The sequence below is a fragment of the Haemaphysalis longicornis genome, unplaced genomic scaffold (genome assembly GCF_048455015.1).
Source record: "Haemaphysalis longicornis isolate Haplotype H1 unplaced genomic scaffold, Haemaphysalis longicornis Haplotype H1 scaffold_5, whole genome shotgun sequence".
NCBI classification, from domain to species: Eukaryota; Metazoa; Arthropoda; class Arachnida; order Ixodida; family Ixodidae; genus Haemaphysalis; species Haemaphysalis longicornis.
This window is the reverse complement of record NW_027526385.1, coordinates 52652448-52669883: the sequence shown is the minus strand read 5'-3', so window position 1 is coordinate 52669883 and position 17436 is coordinate 52652448.

The following is a 17436-nucleotide window of genomic DNA, read 5'->3' as shown; positions in this document are numbered from 1 at the left end:
GAAGCCTATGCCGACCACTAAAAAATTCAATCGCATCCACCAATTTTTAATCATTCATTAAAATACGTGTTGTAACAGCAGCATTACATTTTTTGCTTTTTTTTGTTCTCAAATCGTTAGCATCACTGTACCCACTATTATGCCACTTCTATTTTCCCTTACTTTGAATTCATAAGCTTCTTCAACAATGAAACCACAATCAGACTTGGCCAATCCCCCAGAGTAGGCACGTGCCATTCTTGCTATGGCTCCAAACAACCAACCAACCAACCAACCAACCAAAATTCAGCCACGAAGTCAATGTAACCACTGAGAACGGAAACTTTGTGTCATGTGAATATTGTCAACTGTTACTTCAGGAAAAAATACAATGAAAGTACTGAGAGCCTGGCCCTCACGACAGCATTCTGCACCAGTTATTTATATCAAAACCCGTCGCTTAAGCGTGAGACAGTTATTTTTTTATTGGGAGAGTCTCCATAAAAAAAGCCGCGAACTAATGAAGGTTTACCCGCAGGCCGTCGTGGAACGAGGAAAGGTACTATCCTCTTCAATATGAGGTCCGTTGTAGCTTTGCGCTTTGCGATTGAAACGTTTGAAGACTAGAAACGCGTGTGTCTATTCCGTTCATACTTTATCTGCAAAGATTAAGCGCAATTCAAGCGCAAATCAAAGATTAAGCGCAAATCACGAGATTTGCACTAAACTTCAGAGTAGGTTTTTTAAAATCTTTTAAATATCTTCTTTTTAAAACAAAGCAAAAAAATAGGAGTATTTACCTTAAATTTGAGAAAGGCCATATATTAACTTATAAAATTTCCACTTTACTCAAAGGAATTAAGGTCGACATGCCGAGAACCTCAGCCCCCGACGAGCTAATGACCAGTTTATAGAAAAGGCAAATTAAGTAGGAGTGCAACGCACGGTTCGTAGCTTCAGGAAAGGGACCCTAAGAGCAACGAACTTCGGGATTTGAACTAACCTAGCTCCTCACAGCTTTTCGGGGATGCATTTAACTTCAGAGTCTTTTTATAAAGCGGAGTTCAAAGCCTTAGGTGAAGTTAGGATCGTGGCGCTGTTTCTTAATGTCAGGAGACACAGACGCGTGGGCTTGGTCCATCACAAACAGGAAACGTCGACGATTGTAAAAATTTCTCCCACCTCCCCTCGCGGGAACCCCTGAGTAGATGCGACGCATAGGGGGTTCCGTTGTTGTTTCAGTTAGGTTGATTGTCCCATCACGTGAAACGTGCCGTGAACCCCCTGCCGCGGCTATGACGCAACGTGGCGCGGCTATGACGCAACACAATCCAACACAATCCACTTTAATCCAATCCAATCCAAGTCCAATCCAATCCAATCCAAGTCCAATCCAAGCCAAGCCAAGCCAAGCCAAGCCAAGCCAAGCCAAGCCAAGCCAAGCCAATCCAATGCCCACGCGAGAGAGCGTTCGCTATCGGAGAGGAGAGGGGGTGAGCGGCGGAGAGCGCAGCTCGCGCGTAGAGGAGAATGGAGGAGGGGTGTGGACGGACAACAACGACGCCGTATGGAGGGACAAGGCGAGTGAATGAGATGCAGTCGCATCTAAAATTTTACCGTCCATTACTAAACGAAGTTGAGAGAAGCGTGAAAGCTTTCTCACGTCAAAAGTGCGTCGAAACCTTACCTCGAGGTCGCGGGTTCGATTCCCGGCCGCGGCGGCCGCTTTTCTGATGGAGGCGAAAAGCAAAAACGCCCGTGTGTACGAGATTTCGGCGAACGTTAAAGATCCCCAGGTAGTCAAAATTAAACCGGAGCCCTCCACTACAGCGCGCCTCATCGCCTGCATTGCGTCTGTGCGTTAAACCCTACAACCAATCAAATCGATCAACCTTACCTACAAGTGCGTTAGTCAAACCTTCAAAGAGCCAAATCGCAAACGAAGACCGAACCCATGCGGCCAGTTTTCGCGCACTCCGTCAATGCATCTACGGACGATTTAAACGTAGACCGATGCGTGGTTTATGAGATAAAGGTATACTAACGTATCCCTTTTTCGTGATCAATGCGTGTATTTCTTTATCTAGAACCGCTCTTTTCTCGCGATTTTCAAGTAACCGTTTTGACACATTGGAAGCCCAGTTTCACGCATGCGCCGTGCGTCCAAATATCTTATCCTAGCTTTTCGGTCGACCAACCGGTCTATGGGGAAAAGCATTAGTTCTTTGACAGGACGCCATCCGTCCCACTTAAAAAGCTTTCACTTAAAAAAAAACAAAAAAACGTAAGAACGAGTGGTAAAGTTATAGTGACGATTTACATCGTGAACGCGGCTTACGTGTAAGCTAGCCTCCAGGACACGCCTACCACGCGCATTTTGTCGGCCGTGTTCGGCTCGTTAAAGGGGCTATGACGTCGAAATACGACTTTGGCTTTCCCGTTTGCGACCCGTTAGCGATCGACTAATACTCTGGTGCCTGCTAAATATTCAAGCAATTAATAACATGGGCTTGGTTACACAATCAAGGTGCATACAGCACTTCATCGAATTGATTGATTTGGTTGATTGTAGGGTTTAACGCGCCGACGCAATGCAGGCGATGAGGCGCGCCGTAGTGGAGGGCTCCCGATTAATTTTGGCCTCCTGGGGATCTTTAACGTGCGCCTAAATCTCGTACACACGGTCGTTTTTGCTTTTCGCCATCACCAGAAAAGCGACCGCCGCGGCCGGGAATCGTACCCGCGACCTCATGCTTAGCAGCACAACGCCTTAGCCACTGAGCCACTGCGGCGGGTACTTCATCGAATTCGATTTAGTGTCCTTTTAAAAAGCCATTGTGCGTATATAAAAAGAGCGCTAAGGGAAACGCGCATATGCAAGTTATCGGTAAACGGCAAATGCACAGAGGGCACAAACGAGCGGCAAGGAGTTGAGCATGGGCTCTGTCGAGTGAGCCGCGACGCAGCAAAAAAAAAAAAAAAAGAGGGAGAGGAGAAAAGTGCCTATCAAGTCGTACAACGCTCCGCACGTGATGGCGAAGCTAGGTCACGTGGCCACATCGTGAACCCAGGCGGCCACTGCGGCCATTGCAAAATGGCGCTGCCCGGCTGGTCTGCAAAACACCCGCAAATTGCGTCTATCGCCTGAAGACACCGCGCAACACTTTTTAAAGCAAAGCTTTACTACTTTCGTCCAGCGGTTTCGCGTAGGATGTGCAAGGTAACCTTGTAACCGGAGATACGCCCCCGGTGACACACCCCTCGAAGCGCAGCGCGTGACTCGCCGGGACCGCTTTCAGCGCTGCGCACAAGGCCTCGCTTTCAGTCGTTCTGCCCATATGAGCGGCGGCCGCCGCTGCGGTTGCGGCCGATCAGCTGATCGGCAGCTGACCACTCCCGCAGCCTCCCATGCATGCGCAGCTCGGTCGTCTCGGGCTACGTGACTCGTCTCGCGTCCGTCGAGGAGGAACGGCGCGTTCGCCGTGAAAGAACGCCGCCTTCGCCGGCCTCCTCCTGTGAGCGTTTCACGGGACCGAACGGCTTTGAGCTGTGGTCGGCAATATAGCTACATCAAAGGTTAACCAAGCGAAACCAAAACTCAACCAGACTAAGCCAAGCTTTTGCTTTGCATATCCAGGGTTATCTAAGCTAAGCCGCAGCCATGTTTCAACCTTTTTCGATATCTCACATAATTTCAGAACGTAGTCAACCAACACATGCTGTACTTAAATTAAGTGGTCGCAAAGCGCTCAGCCAGAAATTGCTCTATGCTCATCAGACAACTTTGAAACTTGTTCAAAATATTTTCCTCTCTTTTCCGGTCTTGGCGTTCTTAGGCCGCCGGAATTACGTCCATGCAGCGGTGTAGCGGCTATTGGCCGGCTTTCTTACAGTTGCAGCAATGAGCGCATTGGATAGCCACTTTAAAACGAAAGCCACAAAATTGGAGCAGAAACAGAAGACGGGTAGGCCTGCTTCGCCGAGCAAATCAGGCAGTGCCGCTCCGTGCTTGCAGATGGGATGAATAAGTGAAAGCGTTTATCGGAACTGTTGCAGAGTTCCTTTAAAATGTGTTGGCGCAGCGGAACTCCGTGTTAGGAAAATGGTGTAGAAGAACTATTATCCGTAATATTTAGGCCCAGGCTATGAGGGAGGGCGCAGCATTCGCAAAGATAACTCCCGGCGTATCCACGGAGATTTTCAGCTCGCTGAAATGAAGGTATGCGGGGGAAGTGTCGCATTATGTGACACTACATGGGACTTTGCCTTTAGATCTTCCTGGCTGCTACATCAAGATAAGCGGTGGTATTAAATGTGAAGTGTTAACTATTACCGTCCATCATGATCTACCATTGCCGAACATTAAATTAATATCATGGTGTTAATGTTATTGGCGACAACCGCAACTTTTTTTGCGTCGAAGTTTTTGGTGTATATAGCGCCTGTCCTCGGGAAGGATGGACCACGGAACTACATATCGGTATCAGGAATTCTAGAGCTTCTGGTGCACACAAAATCCGGAAGAATTAAGACGACAGAGAAAAATAGAAAAGAGTTTATTCAGTCTAGGCTCAATGCGCTCTGTCCTGCCCAGCCTTTTTCAGCATGATCACCCTCGCCTGAAACTTTTTTTCGCGGGATTTTCGTTTTTGGGTTTTCGTTAAGGAAAGCAAAATAAAAAAAAAATCTTTCAATCGGGAATCTTTAGTATGCTTCGGTTCTTTCAAGTAGAAAATAGTATGGCTTCTACTGGCGATACCGATGAGACTCCTTTACAGCTACATGGAGTTTGCGTCTGTTTCGCCGCTTTCGTCTTTTGGAACGAATTATTTTAACAGGCTTAATAATGTTCTTGAAACGAGATAATTATGCTTTTGTTTGCGTATCTTCGGTTTCTTTTTTTCTGCCTTCCTCTCATTTGCCTTGATCTTTTGATGAGTTATTATTGCTTGTGTTTTTCATCTGCACTTTGTGATTCTGTTAGCACCTACTTACGTTCTGTTTTCTTCATGTATGTGCAAGCTCCCCCCGAATACTATTCTACGACGGAGGGCCTTTAGGGGTATTTGAAAAAATAAATAAATAAACACGCAGACCGGCGAGACTTCACACCTCCGCTGTCTCAGAGTCAGAGTTCTCCACGGATGGTTGCACCTCTTATACTCACATGCCATCACGTTCTCACGTCAGCGTCACACGTACAGGGTAACTCGTTCCACCACTGGCAACGGGCCGACGTATGTTACGCACTCGGCTCCTAATCTGCGAATTCGGCTTCCGTTCCCATACGAATACTAATGTACACAATTACCTTCCCAAATTAATTTATTTACTTCATCTGGATTAAACCACGTTCGCACTTGGGCACAAACTCCACCGACAACGCCGCTTTTTCTAACGATGGACACCTGATACTTTCGCATAAAAAAGAACTCTTTTGCCGCCCCTGCCACATAAATGCCTTTATTCTTTCCTGACCACCTCCCACTCTTCCTTTGCCGTTTCAATCCTCCCACTATAAGCACAGTTGAGGTATGCACAAGTCAATTCAATTTTTCCGCGTTCCACTGCTCGCGCGCAATCTACTGAAACTTTTGCTTAGTGTTTGACTTCTTGGATTGCCGCCACGAGAGGGAGCCGCGAGCGATCTTTGTATTTTTTAGTCTAAACATTTAAGACAAATATTTCTTTGCTCTCGTAAAACTCAGGCAGCCATGTATTTTTAATTAAAAGAACAGTTCAAATATCACGTATCTATAGATGTTCTGGGTCAAATATTCCTAATGTTTTCTTTTTGCACAACAATGTTGACAAGTATGAAGTATGTTTCCAGATTTAGTGGTTTGGAAATGTTTTGCCTATATATAAATGTGTGGTTCAAGAATTCTCTTAACGTTTGTCCGTGTGGCTGAATCGAGGGACAGGCAGGAAGGCAGACAGACAGACAGACAGACAGACAGAGAAATAGACAGACAGACAGACAGACAAGACAGACAGACAGACAGACAGACAGACAGACAGACAGACAGACAGACAGACAGATAGATAGACAGATAGATAGATAGATAGATAGATAGATAGATAGATAGATAGATAGATAGATAGATAGATAGATAGATAGATAGATACAGAGAAATAGACAGACAGACAGACAGACAGACAGACAGACAGACAGACAGATAGATAGATAGATAGATAGATAGATAGATAGATAGATAGATAGATAGATAGATAGATAGATAGATAGATAGATAGATAGATAGATAGATAGATAGATAGATAGATAGATATACAGACATTTAAGTAGCCCTAGAAAGACCATCGTATTTAAAAACGTATGTTTGCTAACTCTGCTTTAAGGCCTTACGAGAGGCGCGCTTTCCGTCATCTACACCGGCAAGTCGCACTGTGTCAGCCAGCTGTCTCCGGACGCAGACAACTCAGCGCGCTACGGCGCGCGCTCAACGCCGACTAGTAGACAGTATACACGGTCGCGGCCTAAGCAAAAAAGCCAAAATTGACGTCCCTCCCTCGCTTCCGCTGAAAAACGTCTTTCCAAATGAGCAGCCGTGTACGAGAGTTTAAAAGCCGTGTACGCCCCGAGATTCTTTCATCGCTCTTGCTGCGCTTTCGCTTCGCGCTTCTCGCGAAAGACGACACGGCTTGGCTTTTTAAACGGCCACTTTAGACCCGTTTCGGGGTCCCGCGTCTTCCGTCCTACGTCGACGTCGTTTTGGACACGGCCACGTCAGAGCTCGCGCGCGCGCGCGTGTATTTCGAGGAAACGTAATTTCCTCCGGGATGTCTCGCGTTCGCCCCCGTATCGTTTAGTGCGGAGTGTGGGGACGATTGCGGAATAAATTTAGCCAGGATTCATTGTCGCGAGGCGGGAATTAGGGATGCCGTTGTTTCTGCCATCGTCCTAGACGTCCTTCCGGCACATTGGGATAACAGGGGGGAATTTATGCACCCAGGAGCGCCCCACATTTTAATTCCGGTCTTTAAAGGGTGCTTACGCTTTGGGCTGCAGCTCTCGCGAGAAAGAAAATGACAGGGGTTGTTAGAAATTGTGACAATTTTGCCATAGTTACAGTAAAGGCGTGACCGTCAGGAATTTGAAAAAAAAAAGTTTCGTAGAACCCTTTCCCAAGTGGGATTTGTCTGATAAATGCTTAGGACGCCGGCTATACGGCCAACCTCTTCAAAGTCGATTCGAAATTACACATTAATACGTTGCTGGGAAGACACGCTTTAGGGGCAGGCATAGGAGGTTGGATGTCAACGTAGGAAAGACTTATAGCCTTTTATTAAATACTTCCTTAAGACACCTTGCATCACATAAAGCGCTATACTCAGAGCCCTTTCTTCTTACGGGGCCGTTCAGTTTGAGGATGTGCCGCATGATCTATCGTCGCACGGAGATTCCTCGTTCAACGAAATCGCTCTTTCGGGAGCAATGTGAATGGGTACGAAGCGTCTATTCCCCCCGAAATAAGTCCCCACAATGTCGCTACTTCCTTGGCGCGGGTGTGTGTGCCTTCTGGACTTTTAGTCAGAACTTTCGACTTGTTCCCCTTCTTAAACGATTAATATTTTAGACTGATTACAGAGTACGCCCTGTCAGCGCATAAAATTTGTATGATTACCATGTAATAAAAAACAGCGGAGATAGCATAGCACAGTTTGTAGAGCCCTGGGCTGCTACAGTGAAGACCCCGCTCAAATCCCACCGGATTCAGCGTGTGTTTTTATTTATTTACTCTTAACACTCGGAGGCCATTTTCTTGACCTCACAACAGCTACAACAACAACGACGACGACGACGTAGACGATGACGGCACTTTTTCGCAGGATGGAGTACTTAAGGCTTTCGCCGTAATCAGATTGACCACTGCAATCACATTTGGTCACTTTCTGTGCGCGTCCAAGAAATACACCTTAGCGGCGCCAACGTTAAATTGTTTCGTTTTACGGCCGGGGTGGCCCTGGAGTGTTGTCTAGATAGTTAGCGCGGCGTCTTGAAAGTGAGCGATAAAACCAGCCGCCGAAGCCAAGCACCCCTCCGCAGCCGGAATGGACGGGCGGCAACGCATGACAAACACGGCCGCTAACCTTTACCGAATTCAGCTCGGCCGCGGTGCCTCAGTGGCTAAGGCGTTGCGCTGTTGAGCCCACGGACGCGGGTTCGATTCCCGGCCGCGGCGGCCGTTTTGTAGCGTAAGCCACACTGGCCGAGCTTGAGCAGTTTCACGTGGACCTTAAAGGGTCGTGCTGCGCAAGCGCGAGGAGGGTTGAATTGGATTGGATTGGATTATATTGGATTGTTTGGAGTACGGGTGTGTAGAGAATTGGGTCTGCACATTCGCCGGTCTGCGCATTCCAGAGGAGTGACGTCATAGCCGCAGCGAAAGCACTGTCACCGGCGCGTGCACAGCTTTGCGCCTCCGTTGCGCAGCAGCCGAGTCTGACGCTGCGCCGGAGCCGCTTGATAGCCGTTTCGCGTGGCTCCTGGAGAGCCGTGCTGCGCATGCGCGAGGAGCAGTGACTGGACTGGACTGCACTGAATTGGGCTGGATTGGATGGGAAATCGTTTTAGAAGCAGAAAGCATGATAATAAGCTAATCCTAGACAACCAGGAAACCTGAGAGTAACAAGCTGAACCTTAGCTCACGCTACGTATATCCTGGCATAGCCGAGCTAAGATACTGCTAACTTTTTTTTTTTCTAATGGAGGCGAAATGTGAAAACGCCCGTGTGTTCGAGATTTCAGCACACGTCAAAGATCCCCAGACGGTCAAAATTAATCCGGAGCGCTTAATAACGGCGTGCCTTATCGCCTGTGTAGCGTCGATGCGTTAAATCTCGTAATCAATCAATCAATCATCTTTACGGAACTCTCCGCGCTGATGTATGCAATTCGCCGAACTCTAGCCGCTTTGCACTCACAATCGCGTTAGCAGTCATCTTCAAAGGTGCTGCGAATGTTACAATATGCGCATGTTACAATAACATGCTGCGCATGTAACAACCGTTACAATACAAGCTTACCATCAGACTGACACTTGTATGTTTATGCCAGGAAACTGGAGAAATCGCCTTCCTTTCTTACCATCATAACCTAATTCGGTTCCACCTCAACGTTAAGTTTTTGGTTTGTGTCCCTTTTTTTTTTTTGTGGCCTGGAAACTTTTGACAAAGACTGTACGTCTCTCGCTAGGGGTTAACCAAAAGTAAGCCGGCGGTCTCAACGAGGTCGCGCCCTATTACAGACCTTTTACATTCTTAAAATGTCGATAACACCTTGGCAAGTTCTGAGGCAGTATTCTCGTGTTTGTCCGTTTTGAAAACGTCCGTTTCGCGTCCGTTTTATTGTGACGTACTTCCAGTCGTGCGTGGGCTTTGTGTTGACTTTCGCGCAACTGTTCTTGTAAACAAATTTGAAACGAGTAAACCTATTTTAAACTATCTTTTATGAGTTTATTGCTGCGCCAGCGAATCAACAACGAGGCGACGAAAAATCGTCTGCTCCTAATCGTCTGCTCCGAGAAGCCGCCGCTCATAGCTTTGCCGTGCTTGCATGGCGTCACATCCGGGTTTTCGCTTTTAGCCCATCAGAACTTGCTCAAAACGGACACTTTTGAAACGGACACAAAGCAAACAAAACACGAGAATACCGCCCCTGGACTGTGCTGCTAATGCGCATGCGCATGCGAAGTTGCGGAAACCATTCTGCGGCGCAATGGGAGAATCGTTTCCGCAAGGACGAGTAAGTTAAAAGAGACCATACGTGACTCCCCGTGGGCGTCACGGGCGTCAGCCTAGCTCCACGGACCAGTAGTTTCAGCAAACTGGAATACACTGGTGGAATAGCGCCCTAATTTCGGTGAAACGCGCTCTTTCCGCTCGATACGGCCGCGCTAACTAGAGGTTCTGAGCCGAGCCGCGATTTGCACGGTGACTTCATTGAGAGGAATGACTGGGGCTCCTTCGATCGCCGCGCCTCAACGCTCTGCTAGGCAGCGCCCTTCTTCTGAAGTTCCGTGATTAGACGTTCATAGCCGCGCAGCGTTTATCATTTCCTTCCGTTTCCGAAAAGCACGTTTCCGGAAGTACTTATCTCTGTGTCTTCGCATCGACAGGGCTAACCGGAGGCATACTGCGATTGCTCAAGGAAATCAGAGCGCGAACTGAAATGAAGGTAAGGGGTAAGCGAAACCAATGAATGAAGGAGCGTTCTACAAAGGATGCGGAAAGCATAGCCAGGAGGCATTCAAGAAGGTTGTAGTGAGTAAGTCAGGTAAGGTAATTCTTGAGTGAGTAAGGTTGTAGTTGTGTTAAAATGGTCATGCACGTACTGATCGGCTAAGACATCAACACAGCGCAAATTTGTTACAGGTTAAGAAACGAAACTTAAAGTCTAACTAAAATCTAGCCTGTTAGACATAACGTGGCTGGAAGCTGAACGACGTAAAACGATGCTATACTTTAATATGCAACGTGAAGCGACACGAAATTGTCATATTTAACCAGAGTTTCCCACGTTGTATCGCCGCTCAATGAGACCGCCGCTACTTTTGGTAGTTATTGAAGTAGGCCAGAAGGCGTTCTGCTAAGATGAACGCCTTCTTAAGACCCCACGCGAAGGCTGAGATCCACGTACGTAGCGGTCGGCGTTGTCAGGCGAGGTTCCGTTCCCTAATTGTGAGTGCAAGCCGGGCATTTCATACTTCGTATATAAAACTCATTTGCAAACCTGTGATGAGATTAGATATCTTGGTGTCACTTTTTATTCAACTTTAAATTGGTCGGGGCACGTAGGCACTGTTGCGACGAAAGCGCCGCGTCTGTTGAATTACTTTCAGAGAAACTTCAAGCATGCCCGTACGGAGTTGAAGGAAATGCCGTACATGACTAACATCAGTCCAGTTCTAATATGCTTGGCGAGCGCGGGATTCATTTACTATAAAACAAATATTGACAAGTCAGAGCGCGTCGAGAAACGTGCTGCCCTATTTGTTAGGGGGAATTGCGATTTTACTGTTAGGAGCACAACTACTGTTTATAAGCTCGGATAGAAAACCCTGCCAGCACGTCCAAAAATATTAACATTAGAATTTATTCATAACATTTTAGGTGAGGAGACAGGAATTATTAAAAAGCATCGGCTTAAAGAGGCGTCATTACGTTAATTCGTGACGGGATAACACAAGAAAAATTAGACCATATTAGTGCCGAATTATTGTCTTTAAATATTCTTTTTTTTCTAACACAATAGAAAAACGGAATTCTCTCTTCAGTGACGTGGTCACGGCAAATAATTTTCAGACCGCCATAGAGGAGTTTGTTTTCTAGCCCGTAATAGCAATCCATCCCCAAATGTGCGGTTTTGTAACTTGCTGTTTCACTGTGATGCCAGTATTTTCGTGCTTGTATGACTCAGTTTCATTTGTGAACCCCCCTAAAATAATGCCACAATGAGGCTGTAGGTATACGCAATAAATAAATAAATAAATAAATAAATAAATAAATAAATAAATAAATAAATAAATAAATAAATAAATAAATAAATAAATAAATAAATAAATAAATAAATTTCTGTGTGTGAGCACCAAGCGCAATCTACCGGTACTCTTAGAGCCCTCCTCCTATTCTTTTATTTTATATGACTACTAAAATAGCTCCACTGTTCTGCCTCAAAATCCTAGGAGTAGTATCGTGGGTTCCGGAACGAACGCCCTGGGTTCGAGCCCCAGCCATTTCAACATTTCTTTCCAAAACCCGTGTATTTTTTTATTGCAAAGTGTTCTCTTGGCTCAATTCTGCGCATTCGCATATAGAAGTGGCTTGGTACTATTTAGGTACGGTTAGGGGATGAGCGCGCAATATGAACACGTTTAATTAACGTTTTGCGGTGCGGGGCTCGTACCAATCTTGGAACGGAATACCGCTATTGTGTGATTGTCGGCAGTCGCCCGTGCAAGGCCAGAATAAGCTTTGCGGTTACGTGTGCGCACTAAATCCTACCTGTGGAGGTGAATGAATCTCGAGGAAGCGCACGCCGTCTAACCGTTTGTGTGCAACCCTCCTCGCCGCGATTAAGGGAGAGGAACTTGCGTCACGCCATCGATCATGTTACGCGTTGACGGCGCGGAGAAGCCAACCGATGGGCGCAGGTGTCAGCATTCACACCTCGGGGCTGGCAGTCAGCTGTAGCGGGCACGTGGCGGTCCCGTATTCTCTGCCGCAATTTCGTGCTAGGGGCGCCATTTTCTTTGAAAAGAGAATTACCGCTGTAGCCCAACATACAGAGTTACTTAATGTATATAGAGGATAGAGGTTCGAGACTCCGTATGGGCCATGTATACACTAAAAAAACAGTGGTTGATTCCTCTGTCATAGGAATCGGTAAAACGCGAAAGTGAAATGGGCAGCGAAATCTGAAGCTGAGCATGATTTGCGGGTCGGCGGCTGTCTTGTGGGTGTGCTTGGCGAGCGACGTCATGCTGGCAGGTCGCTTCGGCAAAGGTAGACTCGCGTCATTTCAGTGACGGATATTACGTAAGCGAAATCTTGGTGTATACCGCATAAAACACATTCTTGTCAAAATATGAAACCCGAAAACGAACGACCCTAAGTATAACGTACTCTTTAGTACTAAAGGTTGCTTCCCCGCAAGAAGACACTGTGTGCAGGGGTGCACCCTTTACAGGCCACTTGCTCTGTCGTACTGGCGTCATATCCGTGACGGATATGACGTCAGTGAAAATTTTGTGTATCCGGGAATAAAACACTTTCGTGTTAAAGAAAAAACTTCGTATCTGCCTGCTTCGCTGCACATGTCGTCGAAAGACGATAGCCTTCTGATTCCCCTGCCTCGCAACACCGTTTCGTCTCTCTCACTTCACGCTGTTCATCTTCCCTCTCTCTCCTTCCACAGCGGATTCAATGGACGGTTGCTTAATCGGTGTTCAATTGAGCAAAGCTTCCATCTGCTGGGATCTTTTTTTTCCACTGTCTTGCAGCAGTTCGAGCAGGCATCTTTTTTTTTTTTTTAACACAGTTACTTTTATCTCGCTGGTCTTTCTGGACTCGCTTGTCTTTCCAGTCATTTGGTCTGCAGACAGACCGGCCAAAAATTTACCTTTTAGTTACCCCCAAAAAAGACCATTGTCTTTAAAAGCGGTTCTCGGTTTGCACCCAGCGTTGCGGGCAGATGGTTAATCCTTCCTTCCCAGGTGGGCCGTCTCGTTCAGTTTTTCAGCGCTCCATTCGAACGCAAGCCCCCAGCTTGTGCCGCTACCAGCTGCGTGGAAAATCAACGGCGTTATTTTGCTTTCACTGTGCGACACTCTTGACATATCGCACGAGCCGTCGCCACGTTGCTTCCGAAACCTTGTGGCGTGGCGGGGTCGACATCGCAATGCTTCAGCTGGCATCTCTCCCTTCCAGCTGTGCGGCAAGCGCGTTTCCGTGTTCCTTCAAAGCCTTCAAAACTCCGGCCGTGAATAGTGAAATCAGGAGCTCTCACCGTCGGCACCGTCGGCACCGTATCATACACCGGTTTGGTTCTCACCGATACTCGAACATTCTATTTTAGTCAAATTTCGGCCTGTCCGCGCGTGTCGTAGCCAATTAGACTCTTTCACGGAAAATTTGCCCAGCTTTCCTGGATTTTGTGCTGTTCGTTCCTTCTGGAGAAAATCTGCACTTGTAAATCCCCTCTTCTGCCGTCCACTGGATGTTTTCCAGCTTTCGTTTAAATTTGTGCAGTGTTTTACACCGCTTCCTTTGTACGGGTCCGTTCTTCACAAACCAACATGAAGCAATATTTGATACCAGCAACTAGTTCACTAAGTAAAAATCCTCAGTTCTTTCATAGCAGGCATAACCGAAACTTTGGAGAAATCTGAATGGATGACCACATATTCGCTGTTTATATCATTGGAGCAATCCAATGGCGCGTACACACAAACCTCGCGGGCTTTTATTGTAGGGTTTGTATGCAAGTGAACGAATCTGATATGTTCTTGTCTGTGTTGCGCAATCGCGCTTAGAGCATCCTGTCGGTGACGAAATTTTATTTCAGCTAGCAAAGCCTACAGATAAATGATCACTCCCAGGGCGAAGCCTGCTGAAACGTCTACACAGACAAGCGGTGCCGATACGGCAAAAAGGATAGGGTCGGCACTACTGCCCACGCGTGGAAGCTTATGAGAATCGCCTTTAGAACCTTGTGCGCATGCGTGGGACACTAAGCGCTGAACTGGGGTCGTACAGATCCGGCTCTCAACTCCCGACTAATAACCCTGTCACACGGCAAATTTAATGTCATTCCCGTCGAATGTCATTCGTTCAAAATGACATTTGTTTGCTGCCACAAAAGAAAATGTTGTGAGATTCGATCAAAATGACATTATGGACCGAATGAGTGCGCGGAACCAATTCGACTGTGTTCTGCCAGCAAATGCATTATCTCGACACCAAAGACTCGGTGGGAATGCCCACCCAAAACAGATTACTAAAGCGTCAGCTGCATTATAATATTTTTACATGCGTATAACTTTTAGTTGTTTATTTATTAATATAAAACAGGGCGAATAGAGTTATAGAAAAGAAAACTGCTAGTCTCGCTACCAGGCCAGCCTCAGCCCGTGTGGTCGGCGCCAGCGGCCATGTTTGTTTATATGATGTCTAATCGTGTTCAATAAGTTGCTGTAACTGCGCTTAAAGTGCATTCAAAGGTGCATTAAAGGTGTTTAAGCTTTTTTTGCTCAGCCTTAGCTAATACTGAAGGGCTTACTAAAATATTTTCTATACGCAAGTTTTTACCCATCGCAACTGCCATCATTTCCCAAACGACACTAATTTTGGCCCTGTAGCAGCGCGCCAAGAAAATGGCATTAAGTCGAACGAATGCCATTCGTTGGGAATGACATTAAATTTGCCGTGTGGCTGGGGTATAACTTTCAATAACCTCTGGCTACATACTCACACAATCAACTTACATCCGTCCTATCTTTGTAAACACCAGTTCAGTGTTACCAGAACTCGTTGCCCCGAGGTTAGTTCACGCAGAGCGACAAAAAAACGCTCAGGGCCAAACAGGTCCAAAAACACCCTCCGGAATTCGGCGCGATCGACCGAGCAAGTAAAGGCAGAGGCGTAGGAGAATGAAAAAGAAGAAAATCAAGAGGGAAATTGCGGCCGGTGGGAACCGGAACACCTTTTGGCACTGATAAAAAGAGACCTCCTCCTTCTCCTCCTCCTCTCCTGTGCGTAATAGGATTTGCGGTGAACGAGGCTGCGGACAGCTTCCTGCAATTGAAAGCTTGGGCGATATGCGGGCCTATTTTGCGCGCCGCTCCGCCGCGCTGCAGCTTTCGGGCGGCGATAGATCTCGCGTTATGATTATCGCGCACGCATGGGAGGGCTGGGGCAACGGTCCAGGTTATCCTCTTTGTTAGTATTGCGGTACAAAGGCTGTTACTGTATACTTATAACGATGCTCCGTACAGTGCCTCTTCCAAAGACGAAAGAAGGCCTGCAGACCGTACCTTTGCTCAAACAGCCTATATCCTTTGAACTATAGAATGTACTGGAGTTCCTTTGTATGGCGCATCGTGTTAAAGCTGTCCCTTACATGGATAACACGGGGATGGATGTAGTTAGACGAACAGTACGGTTAAAAAGGTCAAACCAGTCACCCGTTGTTGAATCAGTGATGGGCAGATGTGACACGATTTCTGATCATGAACCAATCAGAAGTCTCAGCTGGTCCTTTTAGGGACTGGGGCTCTTGGCGTCTCCTGTCGTCGTCGTAATCGTTGTCTCATGTTGTCACGGTACTTAAACACAGGGAAACTCGTTTACGCGTTGCGGTAGAACCTAACGACTACTAAAAAAAAATACCGGGACACTCGTTTACGCCTCGCGCTGGAGCGCTTCGTAACGCGTTAAAAAACACCGGGACACTCCTATACGCCTCGCGCTAGCTAGAGAGCTTCGTGCTTCAAAGACAAGAGACTTTTAGAGCAAAGCTGTATACCTCTACCCCCCCTAACGCTTTCATCTCTGTTGGAAAAAACGCCAAAGCGCCAAGAATAAATTAGTACACTGCATGTTTCGCCCCTCCGCAGGTTTGGAAACGGCCCGGAATCTCTTTTCTATGAAGTGCCAGTTCACCTGGAAAAGGCATGATTTGGAGTTCACATTCAGTGCTTGTACGGCGCGGCTATTTACGTAACGCCCTTCGATGACCCCCTTCGATACTTCAGGGTGCACTTCTAAGCTCACACTTCACGGCGCAATTCGGAGCGTTGTTGCAGAGTTTACTTTAAGGGGCTCGTTACATTCACAGCCGCAACTGAGGCTGCAATTCAGAACTTGACTGTGTGGGACACCTTCGCGGTACACTTGACCCATTTTGCCCAACCAGCCGCCACAAGTAGCTGTCACGGGCATTACGCTTCCGTGGCGTTTGATACTAAAATAATTTATATAGGGCACCCATTTATGAATTTGATGGCCCGCACATGACCAGCGTCTGCCTGCAAACTTCGCTGTGAAGATGACTTTACAGCATGCTGCGGACAACGTTGTGGCAATTACTTCTGTGTGGCAGCCGATGTTGTTGCGTTAGGGCTCGCTTGCATCACGATGCGACTGAAATCCCGGAATGTAAGGTTACAACTTTAAACGACGCGAAATCTGGTTTACGTACCCCGCAAGGTGTCTGGAGCTTGTCTTCGTCTGCGTTGAAGTGCCGGTGTTGCGATATCGCGTAGTGGAAATCTGAAAGAAGCGCAAAATGTGGCGAGTAAGTTGTCTGCATAAAAGAAAAACGCACATCATCAACGCCATTGTCCTCGTCAAGTGGCCACCATCTCTAATGAAGTAGTAGTAGAGAACCTTTATTAAAAAAGGAGGACCACTGGTGACGATGGAAGGAGGGAAGGGAAGGAAGGCTAAGGGAAATAAACAAACTCTGGGAGAGAGAGAGAGAGAGAGAGAGAGAGAGAGAGAGAGAGAGAGAGAGAGAGAGAGAGAGAGAGAGAAGCTCTTTATTAGAAAACAGTGTTTAGCCGGCGTACAAAATCTCCTTATGGCAGTTTATAAAGTGCCAAAGCTTATTAAGTTTACAGAACACCGGAAGTTCAAAAAGAGTGCAGTTAAATGAATGGATGGGCCCGTTCATGGAATGTGCAGGTAATGGGCCAGTTCATGGTAACCGCGATAGAGTTAGTTGTTCGAACAGGTTCGCCAGTTCAATCGGTGGAGAACCCACTCAAACCACCCGTGCTAGGCCGCACTTAATTAACTGAGTATACCGCAATTTCAGGGAGTAGTTGTGCATCAATTTGTTGTGGATCGGGGTGTGGTTGGGGGGATATAAACGGACGGTGTCTGGAAAACGCTGGGCCCCATCAAACAAGGTGGGCAAGGCCCGATGGAGTGGTG